This window comes from Fukomys damarensis, unplaced genomic scaffold (genome assembly GCF_012274545.1).
Source record: "Fukomys damarensis isolate Sample0158 unplaced genomic scaffold, DMR_v1.0_HiC HiC_scaffold_39, whole genome shotgun sequence".
Taxonomy (NCBI): Eukaryota; Metazoa; Chordata; class Mammalia; order Rodentia; family Bathyergidae; genus Fukomys; species Fukomys damarensis.
This window is the reverse complement of record NW_022900951.1, coordinates 84,786,617-84,806,426: the sequence shown is the minus strand read 5'-3', so window position 1 is coordinate 84,806,426 and position 19,810 is coordinate 84,786,617. Positions and strand designations below refer to the sequence as shown.

At 35.3% G+C, this 19,810-nt stretch overlaps 1 protein-coding gene across 1 annotated transcript in view; it reads left to right on the top strand.

Annotated features, from left to right (window-relative positions):
• Positions 1-19,810, top strand: part of Col4a6 (collagen type IV alpha 6 chain) — a 359,207-nt gene that overhangs the window by 906 nt on the left and 338,491 nt on the right. The window lies entirely within an intron of this gene.

Below are 19,810 nucleotides of genomic sequence, written 5' to 3'. Positions count from 1 at the left end.
TTGAAAATGTCACAAAGATTAAGGGAATTAAACTTAATATTTTGCTTGGAAGCCCTTTGACAGTACTAGGAATTAACTGATACCACGAGGTGTTGTTCGGTTTCTACCCGATGTTTCCTTTTTCTGGTTTTCTGCAACATCAGAAAATTAAAGTGTTTAGGACAGACAAAAAAATTCTAAGAGTTGACATTTAATAGGCTGTTTTGATATCATCCATCAAAACATCTAGAGACTGTGGGCAAAGGAATTTCTTTAGGTATCTGGTTGAAGAAAAGTTTAATGGATTCCAGAAAGTAGAGCAGTCGTCAATGAAATTACTAGGTTAATTTCACAAAGGTGGAGTGATGCAAATAATCAGAGATGGTGCAATTTTCCAGTTGCATTGGGTAAATATGCTAGCAGAGATAAAGGTAACGGCTGAGTTCAAATATGAAGTTGTACAACTATTGACTGCTATGCCATTGTTATATTAAAAATTCTTAATAATATTATTTAATATATCACTTATATACTATGTAGATGACCCATAATATATATTCCAAATGTTTAACTTGTGGGTTTTGATAATTTTAACTAATTTGCTCTATTTTTTAATATTTTAAAGTGTTATTTTCAGGACCATACTTAATTCAACTTAATAAAATCACCCAATACATTTATGAAAAAATACGTTACTGTATCTTGGCATATGATATCTTTAAGAAAATATCAGAATGAGGTGAAATGGTTTCTCTTATGAGGAAAGGATAATTCCAGAAAACTTGAAATTCTAAAATCTTGAGAAATCTCAATTCAGAACATCAACTCTAGATTGATGAAAGCAGAAACACTGATGTAAGGCTCTGCATTTCGCCATGTGACACTTCCAATATACTATTTATGTATTATCTTGAGGCTCAATACTATATTTATTTTTTTTATTCATTAAGTTTATTGGTACATTTTAGGTATACATTATGATCACATTCATCATTGGAAATTTTTACCTGTATGTGATATATCAAAATTATTGTTTTTTCTCCATTCCCCTTCCTTCACTTCTACCCCTCCACCTCTTCCTATTTACAAAAACTTTGTTTCCATTTTTTCCTCCTCAGATACTAAATTTATTGAAAGTGCCAAGTTTTGTTTAGTTAATAGTTTGTCCAGGAATCTTGCCACTTGTAAATACATCATGATTAGGCAGAAAATGTCTTCCAGAAAAACCTTTATTTTTTACTCTGCCTGATCTTATTCATTACACTTTTGGGAAAAGCACCACAGGTCATTCTAGAGAGCTGAAGACTTCCTAATTATTGAATCCCTTCATATGGTGAAGGATGATGTTTTCAGTTTTCCCAGGTATTATAATGTGAGTCTCCAAAATCAAGCAATGCTTTGGTGTGTGGGTTCTACACATTGTTTTGTTGTTTCACAATGTCATCTGCTAAGTCAGTGTGAATGACCATGTTTGAATATCATGTTAAAGGGTTTCAAAGATAGAGAAAATCCCTTCTTACTTTAAAGATCAAAAGAATTACTCACTTGTTTGGGGAATGTGTCTCTAGGAATTGCTAAATTAATCTTCTGTTTTGCCTGCTAATAAATATCTTATATCAGATAACCATAAAATTAAAATATATAATATATATTTATGTTTATGGAAGCATAGGATATCTATCTTGAGATGACAAGAATACTGATCAGATATATGAGTACACCATCAAGTAAATCATCAAATGACTATGTACATAGATAATGCATTGGATGAGAATATATTATTAACAGGCAAAGTATAAATATTTTAAGATAAGAATAGAGAGTATCTTGGTACATATTAAAGAAATGCTACCATGTCAAATTTATTAGGTATTTTGATAACTGTATTTCAGTGTAACTGGTTTCCATTGTAATTCTGTATGCATTTAAGAAAATTACTTTTGCTGTCCTGAAGATTAAGTCCAGGGCTTTGCACATACCTAAGCATACACTCAACCACAGAGCTATCTGCCCAGCCCAAGAACATTACTCTAAGAAGAAGACAATAGTCTTTACTACACAGCCAAAATAATCCCTGGCATAAAAAAGAACCCCAGGTTTAGGCAGTTGGTTTTTACAGTAAATTGTCATTCTCTCTGGTTGTTTCAGGTAAGAAAGGACTTATGTTGACTCCAACTGCCAACAATCTTTGAGTTTTTAGGCACAAGTATAGAGTCTTTGGAGAATATGCCCATATATTCTATGAGCACTGACACCAAGATCACAGGAGCAAAGTATGCTATTGCCCTAATTATCTTATTAAAATAAGAATAAAGTGCTTGGCTTGAATTATCAATACATATTATTTATTTCCTATTTGAATTGTATTGATAATTCCATAATTTTACCACTATACTTAGAGTACTAACTTGTCCTATACTGTATAGATAAGACATATACATATAGAAAGAAATATTAAGAAAGCTCTAGGCTATATTAAATTATCTAGTTGCTATCGGCCAACTGAATATACCAGTGAGGCAGTTTATAGGGCTTTAACTTATTTTCAAGCCTAACTAAATGTAAATTGAAGACATGATAAGCATGCACAAAAGAAAATTGTGATGGAAAAATTAACCAGGAACAATCATCTACTTCTCTTTTATCTTCTTTAATCTGTTCCGTCTCTCAGGTTTCCTTTTTTCTTTTACAAATAATATTGAAATCCCCATTATAATAACAAATTCAAAATCAAAACCAAGCAAAACCCTGGCTGGGCATGATGGCACAGCCTATAATCCCAGCACTCTGTTAGATGAGGCTGGAGGATTGGGCATTTGAGGCCAGCCTGCGCTATACTGCGAGTTTCAGGTTGGCCTGAACTATATAGTGAGATCCTGTCTCAAAAACCAAAACAAACCAGTAGACAAATACAAACAAAATAGAAAAAAAAGTTTAAATATAGCTTCATTTACTTTAGTAATGCTCAACCCTTCGAAGACATTACTGCCAAATTTCTGGTCATTGCATTGTCAGATCTTCTTCAACAATCATTTACCCTTTAACCTGTTACAGTATAGATTGAATCTACACCATGATTGCACTCTTTCAAGCTACTAGTGGCTGCATTAATGACTGGATTCTTTGCAGGTTCCATTCTGCCTGATTTCTTTATTGTGCTATTTGGCATTTTCCAATCATTCAGGATCTTTTTTCCCCTTTTTTAATATTCATTAAATTTATTGGAACATTTTAGGTATACAATATGATGACACTCATCATTGGGAATTTGTACCTTTACATGGTATATTTTGGTTCTTATTCTTTTCCCCATTCCCCTACCCTCCCTTAAACATCCTTGATTTTCAGGACATTGAATATAGCTCAATGGTTCCCTTTATACTTTTATGAATATTTATTTATTAAAACTTTATTGATTCAACAAATATTTATTGAGTACCCATTGTATTTCATGTAGTGTACTAATCCCTAGTTACAACAGACAAGTTAAACATGGTCTTTCTTGTCACAAAGTTTACAGTCTTCCTGACTTCGTGGTCCTAAAGCAATGACTTTTGCCATCATTTCATCCTTTACCACCTTCTTTCCTGAATGATTTTAACTGTGCCTACTATACATGGGTTGATCACTATCAAACTTATATCTCTAACCCTTTTGAGCTCCAAAACTGTGTTTCTAGTTGCCTACTGCCCTTGTACCTACCTGTCTCTTAATGAATTGATAGTGAGATGGATGATAGATAGATAGATAGATAGATAGATAGATAGATAGATAGATAGATAGAATCACTTAAAAGAGTACCTGGAGTTTAGAATAAACACTAAACCAAAGTGTGCAATTATTATTTTTCCTTTCACCAAACACAGTATATCTATGGAACTATTTTCTAGTTCTTCTCATTGACACTCCAACCGTGTTCATTTTTATGTTTTCTTTCATCACCACCCACATAGTTTCAACAAGAAACTACAAAATCAGCCACCACCTTTCACGCTTTCCATCCTTCTCTGTAAATCCCATTAATTTTACCAAAATTCTGTAAACTCTGGCTTTTACATTCATATTCTGTTAGCTTCAAACCTTATCATTCTATATCAATAGCTTGAAAACAATTTTTTCTACTTCTTCCTTCCTTCCTAATCTCTGCAATACCACTAGATTTATTTTACTAACAATAAATGAAATTATGCTATCTCCTGATTTAAAATTTTTGTGGATCGTCTCTTCCTTTCAGGATAAAATATATACTCCTTGGTTTGGCAAATTTAAGGTCTTTCATTATCGGTCCATGATTACCTTTCAGTCTTTATGTCTGTATGTTTCTTCCTGCAGCCCTACTCTCAAACTAATACTATATATTGCCCTTTATTTAAATTAAACTTTTCACCATTCCCAAACCACTTAGTGTTCTTTTACATCTCTTTGTTCTTGGATATGTTGTCCCCTCTGTCTATAATATCCTTCTCCATCATTTCGATCTTCTCTTTTATGTAGGGAAATTTTGATCCTAATACACAGATCAGTATCACTTTCTCTTTTTTTATTCCTATTAGTACATGTTTGCACTACATAATGTTTATATTCATTGCAGGGGATTGGTATATGTACATAACACATTTCAATCCCCCCACCCCTTTTATTTTCCATCATCAGATTTATTTATTTTATAAGAACTTATGAAGTTAATTATCGTATATAGAAATTGAAAATCAGACTAATAGGCCAAAGAACATAAAACATGTAAAAAATTACTAAGCCAAGGTATATTTTTAAATACATTATTTACACTGGATTATAATATATTTTTTCTTTCTCTTTTTTTCCTATTATCTTTCCTTTATTTCAAATAAGAGCAACCATGTAATATTTAAGCTTGTGTTGTCAGAGTTACTTCACTTAACATCATTGTCTCAAAGTGCATCCATTTTTCTACAAATGTCATATAAGAGAAACCATGTGATATTTAAGCTTGTGTGTCAGAGTTACTTTACCTACTGTTATTGTCTCAAAGTGCATCCATTTTCCTACAAATATCATTTTCTTGAGGAAACAGCCTCAGATGTCTTCAGAAAAAAATTCATTCTTTCTTCCCTTGTGTTTCTAAGTTTCTTTGACCCTCTTTGGTAGCACTTACCATATAATGTAGAAGTTCCCATGTTTATATGACTTTATTGCCCTCTTTAATCTTGTACTTATAATACCCAATAAACTACTAGGCATATCATAAGTGATTAATAGATGAGTTGAAGTGAGTACACAGATATACTTCTGACAGCCTGCCACAAGTCTTTTTCTGGTCTACTTTGAAAATCACTGATAACTCCAATAAAAATTGCTTTGATGGAAAAATAAGAACTCTGTTCAGTCATGTATTGTTTAAGAGAAATGATGCTAGAATCGGGCTTTTGCTAAATGTTGTCTCTGCCTGCACTTCCAAGCTCTTTGATTTGTGCTATCTTGCTAGACTTAAGCTTTGCAGCACCAGAAAAGGACCTAATACTTTTCCTAAATTATTATTGTGAGTATTGCATGAAATTGAACAAAGTAGTGTAGTTAACATATAGTAAGCTCATATGTATGTAGTATAAGGTATGCTAAATGTCATCCCATCCCCCTCAAGTATCCTCTAGCATCGGTGGAAAAACTAAAATCATTTCCCAAGTTTAATGACTGATGTACATATCATGAAAGAAAGATGTTAAAGAAGACTGATTTATAGATTATGTGTATATGACAATGGTCATGCTTCCCAATTGTCTCCATCTTTTTTCCTACTTCTAGCACTATAATAACATATATTTTCTAACATTTCAAGTTTACAAAGCACTTTCTCATATATTATCTGCTAGCAACTCTAGATTACACTGTGATATTCTAAGTGTGTGTGTGTGTGTGTGTGTGTGTGTAGCGTATATTGTCATTCTAAGGATATCAGCTGATCCACCCAAGGTCACACATGTAACAAAGGACAAACTTAGTTAAAGCCCACCACACTGTGATGTCTCTGTAATTCAAGCTTTGTATCTATCATCTCTTATCTGGCCACTCTGCAACAGACCTAACTGCTCTGGTTTCAATCCTCCCTTGCTTCCCTACCTTCTTCCCTGTTATCCATCCTTTTTGCAAGCCACAGGGTTTATTCTAAAGCACAAATGAAATCATACCAGTACTTTGTACCACTGAACCCCACTTCTTGTTACTGTCCTTATGTATCTCAAGTCCCTATCACAGTTATACTAAGGCTGTTGGCTCAATTTACCACTTACATTTACTTGTGCTTTTCCTTCTGTTTTTCTCATCCTCTGCTTTGTTCCTTTCTCTACAAATGGACATATCCTTCCCTTAAGATCCAATTTAGGACACATTTTTCTGAAATCTCCCTTTTTTGTGTCCCTCTGGCTCTCATATTATTTCTTCCTCCAATGAATATTTGTTTTGTAGCTACTACTGTATGCACTAAATATTGTGGTGACCCTGTTGTGGGAAGGAACATGACAGATACTAAGCCAGTGTGGCCGGAGCTCTGGAAGCATAGGTAGAGGAAGGGAAATAGAACACTTATTAAATGAGTCTAAAAGAATAAGAAAGGGTCAGACCCGTTCTGCATTTTTACTTGCTCCCTGAATCTTCATAGCATTTGCCTAATGCCTATGCTACGTTATTTCTCTATGTGAGGTATGATTAGTATTGGCCTTTACTGCTGGCTACTGATTCTGTGTCCAGCACAATGAAAAACACTTTAAATGCACAGAGGTCAAACTCCTACAACCTACATCTATCCCCTTCAGATTTATAAATGTAAGTGTCTTCTCATTTTTGAACATTTTCTTTTATATTAGTGCATCTTTATAATACAGAATAGTAATGTTTCTTTTGGGTAATTCATATATACAGTCTTTATCACCTTCAATCCCATGCCCCCTTCTTCCTTTTCTCCTCCCATCCCCTCCCCTGTCTCCTGGATTCTACTTTTTAATTTCCAATCATTTCTCTGTTATTTATTGTTTATTGATTTATATTTTAGGTTTCTCATGTAAGAGAGCATATTATGTTTAACTTTCTGAATCTGCTAATTTCACCTAGCATGATGAATGGTTTTAAGTTCCATCCATTTTTCTGCAAATGACATGATTTCATTCTTCTTTGTGGCTGAATGATATCCCATTGTATATATGCCACTTTTTTATCAACTCACCCATTGATGGGCATCTGGGCTGTTTCCAAAGCTTAACTACTGTGAATTGTACTGCTTTAAAAATGGGTATGCATCTGTCACTAGTGTGATGTCTTTAATTCTTTTGAGAATATACCCAAGAAAGATAGAACTGAGTCAAATGGTATTTCTATTTATTATTCTTTGAGGAATTGCCACACTAATTTCAACAGTGGTCGTACTAGTTTATATCTCCACAAACAATGTGGGAGAGTTCTTTTTACCCAGCATCCTCTTGTACATTCTTGCAATGGAGACTGATCCCAGGGCCTTTGCACTGAGCTGTGTGCTCAGCCATTTTTGTTTTTTTGTTTTGAGATAGAGTCTCACTGAGTTTTCCAGCCTGGGCTAAATTTTAGGATCATCTTGCCTCTCCTTCCCAAGTGATGGGATTATACGGGTGCAGGCTTTTTGTGTTCTTGATAACATCTGTCTATTCTTCACCTGTTTCAGGATTCCATATTTATGATTGCAGGTCTATTTCCTGATTTCTTTCCTTTTATAATTCTTTATGGAATGGCTAAAAAAATAAAGAGCTTCATATTTGTAGCCAAATATTTTTAGATTCAAATATATACTTCACTATTAGCTATAATATAGTCTTAGGATATATTATTAAATGTACCATTGGTTGTATAGTTATTGCTATTGCTTTTATTCTTATCCTCACATTTACTCTGATTTCTTCTATATTAGAATTCGTAATAAGTCCATTTTGGAGGCAGTTTAGCCAAAACACAGAATTATTTGTTGATTTTGTTTTTATAAGTTTCCTAGGGGAGAAATACTTAGAATTGTCGTTATATTTGTTCCAGTTTCCCCAAAGCAGCCTCTACCTCTGCTGCCCTGTCTTGTGAACTCTTTTGGAGACCTGGGTTCTAACTAAATATTATGCCAGAAGGCACCCACAAGGAATCTTTGAACTTTCTCTGTCCTCTTTATCTAACAACAGCAAGGCAAGCTTGCCATTATCATTCAGTCTGGTTTGCTTGTTTTGAAGGGGAGCTGGTTTTATTCCGTGGATATTTCCCTGGCCATAAAGCATACAGCATTTACCTCAAAGATATAGGCTTTCCTCTAAACTAAGTTGGTGTTTAGGAAGATTGATTTTCCTCTTTGGTGGGGATGAAGTTGTGGCATTTTTCTTTTCTCTGTAAAGCTTTGGGTGACCATTTTTCCTTACTCAAGGGAAAACAGTTGGTAGTAAAATCTAAAATGCTTAGAATCTCTAAATTCTGTTTGTGAGTGTAGCAGACTGCTTAAAGATGGGTATAAACTTTACATTCATATGACTTATATTCCTTTTGTGATATGACTAAGTTGAATAAATACATTCTAGTATCTACCACACAACTAAAAATCCAGGATATATATGCTCATATTTAATAGTGTTCATATTGATAATGAAGAAAGTAATTTGTTAGAACATTTTTCAAATTTCAGAGCTAGATCCTTCACCTCACAACAAAATCTCATTTGACCCTTTAATCAAAATACAGATAAAAATAAGTATGTTGCTAATAAGTGAAAGTTTTTAACATTTATTTCTAAAGTCAATAAGGAAAGAGAGGCTGAAAAAACATAAAATCTGTTATTGTACGGTATACAAGTCTTAGTTTCCTTTTTATTTCTGTTGCATTTTGATAATACAGTGTTATAAAATTCTTGATAGCCCTAAAGCAATAGTGAACATTTTGGGTGAGGGCAATTGGTTTAACACTGATTCTTTTTTTTTTCTCTCATTGAGTTTATTGGCACATTTTAGGTATACAGTACAGTTACATTCATCATTGGGATCTTGTACCTTTAAATGACAGTTCTTGGTTCTCATTTTTCCCCTTTTCCCTGCTACACTTATTTTTTTTTCTTTCTTTCTTTCTTTTTTTTTTCTTTTGGTATGGGGGCTCGAACTCGGTATCTTGTGCTCGCAAGGCTGGCATTAACACTATTTCTTGATATCTCACAATACACCTCAGTTAACTAGAAACAGCAAGAAAACTTATATTTCCAGGTCTATAGGTCTATAGACACAGTTCTCTCCCTCTGTCTTTCTGTCTTTCTTTGTCACTTTCTTATACACATTCATACACATTCACAAAAACACACATTATTAACTAGACAGCACATATTAATAAAATCAGTGTGATTTCCAAATGTGTTAATGTTTGGTATCTAACACGTTTAAGTAGTGTATGTTTTGTTCTATTGCAGTTTTTAAATAGTTTCAAATTTTTAAAAGAAATTAAACTTTGATATTGTTGAATTGTTGAAATACAATCATCATTTCAAAATAAAATTATACCATTATTGCTTATTAAATTTGACAGGACAGAATGCAGTACAAATAATTAATATGTGTTATGCACATGTACCAACTCGCCCTTTGATGAATGTGATCAATATTATAGCAAACATGTACTAATAAACATAAAAAAAATGAAGTAGTATAAAAAGTAAAAGAAGGAAGAGGTCAATATAGATTTTAGCTAGGGAGGGCTTCAGAGAAATTCAATTTGTATTGGACTTTAAAGAAATAGTAGCAAATGGATGATAAATGTCTATAATCTATATTCTAGATATTCCAAGGCATGCCTGATTTCAAGTTTTCTTTTCTAGAACTCTAAAATATATTTGTATGGATTGATTTCTGTGTTTGCTAGCTTTTTTGTTGCTGTGACAAAACACCTGGCATAAATATTTTAAGAGAACAAGGCCTCATTTTGGCTCATAGTGTCAGAGGTTTCAATCCATGGTTGGCTGTTACTATTTCTGTGGGCCTGAGATAAGACAGAACATTATGACTGAAAGCTGCTTGACTCATGGCAGCCAGGAAGCAGAGAGAAAAAGAGCCACACTTGGAGAGGCTGGGAACCAGACATAGTCCCAAGTGTCACACCTCCTTGACCCATTCTCTTCAATTAAGAAGTATCTCCTAAATTATCATCATCTCCCAATAAAACCATGAAAGTATGATTTCATGAATGGTTTAATCCATTAATCCTTAATTAATTTAGCATCCTTGTGATCTAATTACTCCCCAAAACCCATCAACACCCAATCCTTCAAAACAATGATCAAGGGGAAAAAATGAGAATCAAGACTTGTCATGTAGAGGTACAAGATCCCAACAATGAATGTAACTGTACTGTATCCCTAAAATGTACCAAAAAACTCAAAGCTGAAAAAAAACAATGATCATGGGAAAGGGTGACATATTGGGTTATAATTGCAGCAATTACTCTCGTCTTTGCATTAAAAAAATAGTTCTACTAATTTTTCAAAGTCCACATAGTTACACTGTCCTGGATAAACTTTTGTTGTCTTTTCTCTATGGGACTGAGTTGGGATAACTTTACAAAGCATTCAGCAAGTATTAATAAATTTATTTATTCTGCCTTATTTATTTACCCTAATTCCTGATTATTTTGACCTTTAAAATCATTTTAATTTGATTTGCAAGTGGCAGCAACACTTATATATTAGCATTAGAGTTATTCATATTAATTCTGCATACTTTAGAGGTACTCATAGATAGATCTATTACATGTCCTTCTCTATGTGTGTATTTTCTTTAGTTTAGATAGTTTATCTTATAGCACGTACTAAAATTTTGCATTTTCACTTTATTTTTCCTAAATAATTATTGATATTTTATTCTTTTCTCTAAAAAAATCTAAAAGTTATTCACATTGTAATTCAGGATTTGAAGCAAGGGAAATGAATGGCTGTAGATTTTTCCCCACTTTAAAATAATATTCAAAATCATATTAAAAATGTTTATATCTATATCTATATCTATCTATCTATATATACATATATCTTCAGTATACATCAGTTACTTTCTGTCTATCTGTCTTTCTGTCAGTAGTTCTAAGCCAAGCATGGTGGCCTCTGCCTGTAATTTTAGCACTTAATATGCTGAGGTAGGAGGATTGTAAATTTGAAATCAGCCTGGGCTACATAACAAGTTCAAAATATGCCTAGACTGTACAAGGACAGCCTCTTTCAAACAAAAAACCATATAATTCTATTAGACAGCATGAGCAAAAATACAGAGCAGAAATCATGGTGCTATTGAGGCAATATTCTTAAGTGAAATAAATAGGACATACATGTGTAAATATCGAATAGTTTCACTAGTGTGAGAAACTGAAGGTGTAAATAAGGACTAAAAGGTATAATAATAACATGAAATAGGAAAAAGGGGGGCACAGAGGAAGGGGAAATGGAAGCAGTAGGGGAAGGAAAGAAGGAAATGGAACTAATATGAGAAAATTAAAAAATGGAAACAAAGTCTTTGTAGAAAGGGAGGGGTTGAAGGGTTGAAGGGAGGGCAGGAGGATAGGGAAAAATGAGAACCAAGGTTGATTATGTAAAGGTGCAAATTTCCAATGATGAATGTCATTATATTGTATATCTTAAATGTACCAATAAAATTAATTAAAATATCAGGGTGTTGCCAACCTATTTAGCATCTTTGAAGAAATTAGAAAACGAAGAAATTAGAAATTAGAAAACTTCTAGGTAACCATAGCTCTGATCCTGGCCACTATTTCTCAGTGAGTAGTGAGCAGGCTGGACTTTAGCCACCTAAATTCCTTTGACCCTGTTCCTTCTTGCAGTAAATACTATGAACAACCTTAAAATGCAGCTTTAGCAGGGATGAAAGCGGTTAAGCGTAAGATAGAAAAGCTTCCTGCCTAAAGAATACAGTAATTTTTATGGAGCAGAGAGAAATGACTGCAGCCAGTTGAAACAGGGTTAGGCTATGAAGGCCTTAACATCAAAACAGAGAATATGTGTTTGATTGACTGAGCACCTAGATGTTACTGCAACTTTTGAAACAGAAGAAGGATGAAAGTAGCAATTTAGGAGGATGGTATATAGAGGGGGGAAAAACAAAGGCAAAAATTGGTCAAAGCAAAAGTCTTTGTAACAAAAGAGAGTAGACTCTTGGCAGTTTTATTTATTTTAGATACATATGCTAAAGTGGGTCATATGTATAAACAATTACCCAGAATAAGAAGAGTAATCAGTCATAAGAAATCAGATTCTGCCAATGCAATTGAAATCTCCTGTATACCACTCCCACAGTTTTATCCTCACTATCTTGAATTCAATATATACCATTCTTTCCTAAACTGGGATTCCCAATTAGGTTAAGATGGATCTATGAGCACCCTGAAATTTTATGGGAAATGTTTATGTGTATGCGAATTCTTCTGGGGAATGAGTTCACTGCTTTGACAAGATTTATATGGATAAAGGTAAGCTGCATAAGAAATACAAGATTTCATGAAAAAGTTATTTATAGTTAAAGCATATACTTTACTCCTACCCACTTATTGTTCAGCTCTATATTCTGGCTTTCTTCCCAGCCAATTCACTGAAGTAAAGTTTTTAAAGGTTACTTTCTAATCACCAAATCTAGTTGCTTCTTCATATTTATCCCCATTGAACTACCTGCAAAATTTTCAGGCTAAAAAAAAAAAGATCTTACAGTTTGCCAACTTGTTTTTCTAGACTATCTTACTTCCCATGGCTTCTGTACTCTGGATATTCCTGGGTCCCCATCTCCTCACTTGGAAAACATAACACCTAACTGGTAGGGTTGTAAGAATTAGCTATTGTAATTCTAAAGTACCTACTTTTTTTTATGTACTCACTAAATTGTAGCTGTTACTAGCAGTTAATTCTCATAGCGCCATAGTGCATCTCATCATCTTTCAGCCCCTTACTTAAGATGTTGCTAATGCACATAGGCCATGCCAAGAAAGACAGCCAGCAATTACTGCCTCAACTTTCTGCAACGTGTTCATTTGCCTATTAGTAGTCCTATACCTACTGTTAGCTCTGGTTAAAACATTATCAGTGATCCTTAGAGTCTTCAAGGATAATAATTTAAGTAGGACTAGTTATCTTTAAATTATATAGGAATATATATTTAATTTTATCCAACCAAAATTTTAACTCTATTCTCAGCTTAGTTGTTTTTGAAGGCCTTGGACTGTAAAGAGTAGTTTGGTTTTGTTTATTCAGCTATTTTTTGCCTACTCTCCTAAACAGTCTGGCAAATGAAGGTGCCATCACTATTATGAAGGATATCTGCTTGGTTCAAGCTGGACTGGGACCAGTTATTGTGGACAGGCCATTGAAAAGCCGTATGACTTTCAGTCACTATTTACTTGGAACAGAACAAGAGGAAAGCTTTATATCAAGTTACTAGTCCCCTGAGCCTGCCCTGTCCTGATCTGTCCTCTTTAATTTTCATGTCTACTATTAACTGCCTGTAACAATGATACACTTGCATTCATACTGATAATAGAGCCTTACAATATTTTAAAACACAAAGCTCTGAGAAGTACCAAGACCATTACTGTGGCTCATCTGCCCAGAAAAACAACCAACTTATCTTTGTCCTCTGTTGAGTAGATTGCTTGACCTCATAAATGCCATCCTTTCTCTTGGGATGGAGCACATCGTGGTGCCATGGACATCATGTGTCACCTGGGGAGCGCTACATGGTTCACAGACTAAGATGTAGATGTATCAGCCACCATCTGCTGCATTGCTTATTCTTATGACAGAAAGACAGATCTCTGGAGGCCTTGCACTGCACTACTAATTAAAATCATTTCTTTGTGGGGAACATGGCAATTTTTCTCATATATCATTGGTCAGCACTGATTAAGCGCCCTATTCCTCTTTCCTTGCTTTTTCAGAAACAAAACAACATTTTGTCAGTGTGATAATTTTTGTACATATTGCAAGCTGTGGTGTTTAGGGGAAAGTAGGTTTTTTTCCCTCTTGATTTGAATTCCTTCTACCCCTTTGGTGCTCTTACAGTTGTGTAATGCAGTGACATACAGAGATATTGGTTTATACTAGTTTTACCTCTACAGAATACTCTCATGTGGACTTTTCCTGTCCTATAATTAATTACAGTTACCACAAAAGAGTTAGAATTGAGGGCCCACAGATTTAGCTCAGTGGTTCCGCTGCCTGCCCTGCAAGTACAAGGTGCAGAGTTTGATCTCTGGGAGAGAGAGAGAGAGAGATGAGAGAGAGAGAGAGAGAGAGAGAGAGAGAGAGAGAGAATTCTGTGATCTTCTAACCATAAAGGCTTAAAATTTTACCCCATGGTATGTAGCCAGGTGGTACTGTATTAGAGGAGCCCAGTCTGTTTTCTTTTTCTTATTCTTACTACAAAGAAAGTTGTATAACTTAGGGTAGTGTAATTTGCTCCCAGAGATGACTCTTAACTGCAGGATCTAGTCTTTAATCTTGAACAGAAAAAAAATTATCATTTAAATGTCTTTTTTAAAGTATTTTGATGAATCTCATGTCACAAAATCAAATTCCTGGGATTCCTATACCAACAACCATGTATTCTTTCTTAAAGCAAACAAATAACTGGCCCCAAAAGGATCAATGACATGATCCGTATTATCTATAATACTCACACAAATAGAACTTTTACCACCAAGGCTACACTTTAATCTATAAAAAGGCATCATATACACAGTATTATTGTAGGTTGGTTTCTTACTAGTATTTGGAATGTCAGACAATGTTAAATGATTAAAATTACAAAGAGGATCAGTAGCCTGGTGAAAGCATTACTGTATATGTGTATCAATCTGTATTAATTTGCAATTATTTTTTGTATGACATGCTGCAGGCTCCTCCCAAACATAGTTTACTACAGAGCTCTTCAGTGATGCTTCTTGCCTTAGACAAATTTTCTAGGATAATGCCTTAAGAAAAGGGACTAGCTAATGAGACTGTGACTACAAATCATAAACAGTAAAGGAGACATTTCTACTATAAAGACAAACCAATAGACAGGCTCAGGTTTCTTGTGACATATGTGCTCCAGAATATCTGCAGTTACAGTTTGAGCATCCTTAATGCTCAAAATATGAAATCCAGAATGCTCCATAATCCAAAAAAAAAATTGAAAGCAAACAATATGAGTCCACAAGAAGAAAATTCCAAACCATAAAACATGTCATGTACAACATTGTTCAAACTATTGCATAAAAATTTCCATCTCTTATGTGTATAAGATTATTATGAAACATAAATGAATGTTGTCTTTAGAAGTGGGTTCCCAAACCCAAGCTACCTTATAAGCATTTATTCTAAAATCTGAGAAAAAAAAATCTGAAACCTGAAATACTTCTGATCCCAAGAATTTTACATAAGGCATGTGCAATCTATGTGACGAACCTCTCTCTAATGAGACTGTAATGGTGAAATGAACCACTAGAGAGTTAAATAGATTCAATAATGTGATTTGTATATTACTGTATTAGTTTCCTTTCTCTCATTGCTGAGACAAAATACCAGACACCCAAAGTTAGAAGGGAAGGGGTTTATTTGGCTTATAGTTCATAGAGTTTTCAGTCCATAATCAGCTAACTCCAAGGATGACAAACAAACATGGCAGAGCAGAAATAACATGGCACATGCACAGGGCAGCAAAGGTAACAGGAGAGTTAACAGCATTTCCCTGCCCCTTTTGTCTTATTCAGACTACTTAGGGTGGGCAGCACTCACATCCTTAATCCTAGTGCCCATGAGCCTAGCATTGCACCGTGAATCAATTCCAGTTTGACACACTCTAGATCAAGACTATGACCACACGAGGCTTTGGGGGGACATCTAGACCCAAACCATAACATTCTGCCACAGGCTCCTCCAAAGACTCATATACATTCTTTTACACAAAAGGTATTTAATCCATCTCTAAGATTTTCCAAAATCTGAACCATTTTAGCATGCTCAAAAGTTCAAGTCCAGGGCTGGGGATTTAGCTCAGCAGCTCTGTCGCATGCCTTGCAAGCGCGAGGACCCGAGTTTGACCCCCGGTACCAAAAAAAAAAAAAAAAAAAAAAAAAAAAAAAAGTCCAAGTCCAAAGTCTTCTCTGAAAATTAAGGCAAACTCTTAAGTGCAGGCCCCTGTACAAATGAAAAGAAAATCAAACATTTCCATTATTCAATGGCACAAGATAGACATTACCATTCCAAAAGGTACAAATAGGGGGATATGAAGGAACAGGACCAAAGTAAATTCAAAATCCATTAGGGCAAACATTAAATCCCACAGCTCCATTTCCAGCATCCCCAGAAATCTCTGGCAAGTTATAAACTCCAAAGGGCTTTGTGGCTTTGCTTCTATGGCATTTCTGGTGGTTGTAACTCCCATAGCTTTTTTCTTGGGCTGGTTCTGTTCCCTCCTTACAGCTTTCCTCAGACAGTCCACACTCCTGGCTTCTCCAAACTTCTGGGGTCTCCAGTAAACCTTTGTCTTCACACTCACAGTTTTACACATGGCCTTCTCAGGGACACCCTGCCTAGCCTCCCAGGCCTTCTTCTGAAATCTGGGTGGAGCCTTCCTGACCCCACAACTCTTGCATTCTTTATGTGCCTAAAACCAGCACCACATGTGTGATGCCAAGGTCTGCTGCTAGCTAGAGCAGTAATAGCCAGTCTTCCCTCTCTCTTGGATGTAGGGGTCGAGTGCCTGGGTTGCTGAGCACTCTGAACCCAATCCCAAGAAAAAAATTCTCTAGGTTACTGCCATTTTAGAACAGCTTCCCTAGGCCACCATTTTGGAGCAACTTTCCTAGGCCACCGCCATTCTGGAACACGGTGTGGCTGTCACCATTTTGGAATCTGGTTATCTGGGGCTTTTTTTCCCTCAAAGCAAACGCCTTCACCTTTGTAACTATGAGGCTACAAAGTGTGGAGTCCTGCTGCTTCCTGTAATGCTCTCAGACCATCTTTTCAATATTCCTGTTCCTTCTCAGGAATCAAGATCTGCTCTGCCCTATCTTTGCAATCCACAACTTTACTGGAGTTTCATTTCTTGCCAAATTAAAAACATTTTACATCATTCTGCTGGGCCCTTTACTCTTGATTCTCCATATAGATCTGGCTAAAAGCCCCCAACAGTAGCCATGCCACTGCCTCAATATTTGACTGTCTTAAAATCCTCTGCAAGATTAATTTGTCCACCACCCTTAATCTCAGTCTTAGGCAAAGGCTCTAGGACACAAACAAAATGCAGACAAACTTTTGGCCAAGCCATAACACATGTCATCTGGAGTCCGACAGCCAATGCAGTCCTTCCTAGTAGAAATCTTCTGAGCCTGGTCTCTACTGGCTTTCTGGTCTTCTGGGCTAGGATGGGAATCTCCCCCCATACACAACAATTTAATGTGTTCCAGAGATGCTTCTGTAACCAACGTCTCTGGTTCTTATTTAACTCTTCTCCTTCTCACAAGCCAGTTCCAAAGGCTTGAGCCAAATGGCCAGGTAATGTAACAGCAACAACCCCACTTCTCTGGTAAAAAATTTCTGTGTTAGCTACTTTTCTCTCACAGCTGAGACAAACTACCAGACACCCAAAGTTGGAGGGGAAGGTGTTTATTTGGCTTATAGTTCATTGAGGCTTCAGTCCATAATCAGCCAACTCCAAGGTAGGGACAATAAACAGGCATGGCAGAGTGGAAACAACACAGCACGCACACATGGTAGCAAAAGTAACAAGAGAAGTTAACAGTGTCTCCTTGCACCTTTTTCTTATTCAGACTGCTTAGGGCGGGTACCCTTAATCCTAGTGCCCTTGAGACTAGCATTGCATCATAAATCAATTCCAGGTTCACACACTCTAGATCAAGACTATGACCACATGAGGCTTTGAGGGACATCTACACCCAAACTATAGCAATTAGGAAGATAGAATGTCACATGAGTCATTAGAATGATGCTCTGAAATTTTCTAGTACCTTGTCCTGTGGTATCAAGTGATCATGATCATTTTTCTGACAGTGAAGTCAGGGTTATTATTGTATATATAATCACACAGCTAGAATGCTAGCTATTGGTACATAATAGAAGCCAGTTTGGCTTATGATATATTTGTGGTGATAGAGATAGTTTCTGTAATATTTTCTCACAAAATCCTTTAATGCATTCAGATATCAGGCCATTTTTTTTCCTCATGGAAAATTTTAGACATAAAGAAAGCAGAGAGAACAGTATAATATGATGCCTATTTCTATCACCAAGTTTCAACTTGTGGGCAATCTGCCATGAAATCTTTGTGAAGATTATCATAATCATTTGCGTATCAGGGCTATGTAATGTTTATGAATGCATTTTCATTTTTCTACAGTAACCATTGGTATAAATGTGAGACTTTCAAGTATGGAAAGAGAATATATTCAAGCCACTTGAAAATACTCTCCAAAATATTTATGCCACTAAAATAGCTCAGCCACAAATGTTATCAGCTAATTTCCCAAGATAGGAAGGGAGCCAGCATCTTTCTGTTAACACCCGTTTTGTTGTTTCAAATCACTTAACAATGATTTTTATTACTAGAGCTTATTGGAAGGTCTTTGTCACTGGAGACATGCCATTGAAGAGGGTTGTGAGACCCTGATATCCTCCTGTCTCTCTTTGCTTCCCCACTTAGTGGAGTGAGAACTTGCTCCATTACATGTTTCCCTGTGGTACTATTGACCATTGACTTAAACTTCCAAAATTGTAAGCCAAAATAAAACTTTTCTCTTTTTAAGCTGATTCTTTCAGGTGTTTTGTTACAGTTGAAAGAAAGCTGATTATTATTATTTTTTTTTACCTGTCCAGGTATTTGTCTTTTAAAATGGCAATGCATTATTAAAAGACATTTTCATAAAAGAAAACAACACTTGATGACAATGTTTCTCAGATCTATAAATCTAAAGTTCCTTAGAACCCTGAATTTTGGTAGTACCACTCCAAGAGAATAATAAAGAAAATTTGAGAGTTTTGTCAAACAAGTTGGAATTGAAACAAATATACAGGGCTATCTCAGTGAACAGAATTATGGTAGATATTGTGGTAGAAACAAAACTTTCTGAAAAATATGGGGTTGAAAATTTCCTAGTAGGCCAAGGATTTGGCTCAGTGATGCCACTGTCTGCCTCAAAAGCGCAAGGACCCAAGTTTGATCCCCGGGACCAAAAAGAAAGAGAAAGAAAGAAAGAAAGAAAGAAAGAAAGAAAGAAAGAAAGAAAGAAAGAAAGAAAGAAAGTAAGTTACTAGTAACATTGAAATTAGAAAGTATAACTGGACCATATAGAGTCAGATGTTCACTGCATAAGTTTTATCTACAATATGTAGATCAAGGTGTGTTACTTAGAAATTCCATCATGTAAAATTACTAGGAGCAATACATAATCCATAATAAAGGTTGATTCTTACAACTAGTGAGTTGAAATGTAAATCATTCTTTCAGGGCACACTAAACAACTATCCTCACAGACTAGAATGATTAATGATAATGATATTACCTTTACACTAGGGTTTAGACCATTCATATATGTGATCCTGTTTGAATTACTCATGAGTTCTATGATACAGGTAAGGATTATGATTTTATAGATAAAAGAGGCTGAGGCTTAGTTACAAGTGGCCATGTGGCTACAGAAAACCCCTTTTACAGAACCACAAATTGAATTTCTTGGTTTTCTCACAATCCCACATTGCCTATTCTTCCACCCTTTTTGGAATCTAATATATCCCAACTGATGAAAAGTGCTACCATTTTCTTGCAGCCTCCAT